This window comes from Priapulus caudatus, unplaced genomic scaffold (genome assembly GCF_000485595.1).
Source record: "Priapulus caudatus unplaced genomic scaffold, Priapulus_caudatus-5.0.1 Scaffold1065, whole genome shotgun sequence".
Taxonomy (NCBI): Eukaryota; Metazoa; Priapulida; class Priapulimorpha; order Priapulimorphida; family Priapulidae; genus Priapulus; species Priapulus caudatus.
Genome location: NW_014578126.1, coordinates 48,610 through 49,902, shown reverse-complemented (window position 1 = coordinate 49,902; position 1,293 = coordinate 48,610). Strand labels below are relative to the sequence as shown.

General features: G+C 40.4%; 1 protein-coding gene across 1 annotated transcript in view; it reads right to left on the bottom strand.

Moving 5' to 3' along the window:
* The window catches only part of LOC106815212 (chromodomain-helicase-DNA-binding protein 2-like), a 54,172-nt gene that overhangs the window by 12,652 nt on the left and 40,227 nt on the right, over positions 1–1,293 (bottom strand).

Here is a 1,293-nt window from a genome sequence, read left to right as displayed (position 1 = left end):
AAGAGAAAGAGAAAGAGAAAGAGAAAGAGCGAGCGAGAGAGAAAGACAGAGAGAAACCCATCCTAATCTCACTTCATCCAACTGAGCAGGATAACCACACCTCTTCCAACCACGCCCGCTTGGATGCTGCTGATTGGTCGGTCAAGCTGGACCAGCTTATACTCATTATTGGCACATTTACGCCACTGTAGATTCCGGCCACCGTAGATTACGCCACACCGTAGATTCCGTGACAATTCACTACGGAGCCACATTTTTCGAATGTCCCTATCGCAAAGCCGACTGGCTAAAGCTGGAGCCAATCCTTTCAAGCGAACGAGTGAATTTCTAAATATTCGCCATTGTTATGTGCAGGGTAGGAATCGCTATCTAAGGCAGGAGACAGTTCGTGGAAGCACAACATAAACATGGGTGTTGGGGCGCGGGCAAACTATCGTTAGAATGACGAGATGACCGTGCAACGTTGGCCAGGTTTGTGAGCGCGGCTCAGTAAAACACGCAAACTCACTAACGATCAACTCGTTAAACGTAATAACGTGAAAAATTTTAATTGATCATTTGTCATTATTTTAACATTTACATTATTATTATTTACTTATTAGAACTCTCCTTACATATTAATCTATAATCTATCATTGTCATTCTCATCTTTATCATATCAGGACTATGTGATAGGAGAAGTGATCATGAGTGGGCACTTGCCCCCCCCCCAGACAAATGCAAATACTCTTCGATGGGCAGTAGCCAATGGCAAGCTTCCCACATTTGCAGCAACTGCCCGCAACACAAACCATTCGTGGTTTTGACCGCCCCCTCTCCCACACAAAATGAGTTAGCTACGCCCCATATACGTTTATTATATTTATCTGTCGAGCTATCAAGGGTGTCGGTAGGTGCCCAATATCTGTCTATACAAGAGATTCGGTCAGCCATACTGGATGATCTCTCCCCCTAACAAGTTACCGAAATATTGCCAGCCACTCAAAATATATGAAATATATGAGGTTGTGTCAAAATATAGAGGAGTTTTATAGGATCCTATAAAACATAGGAAATATAGGAAATATAGGAGTTTGTGTGAAAACATAGGAGTTTTATAGGATCCTATAAAACATAGGTAATATAGGAGTTTTATAGGATCCTATAAAACATAGGAAATATAGGAAATATATGAGGTTGTGTCAAAATATAGGAGTTTTATAGGATCCTATAAAACATGAAATATAGGAGTTTTATAGGATCCTATAAAACATAGGTAATATAGGAGTTTTATAGGATCCTATAAAACATAGG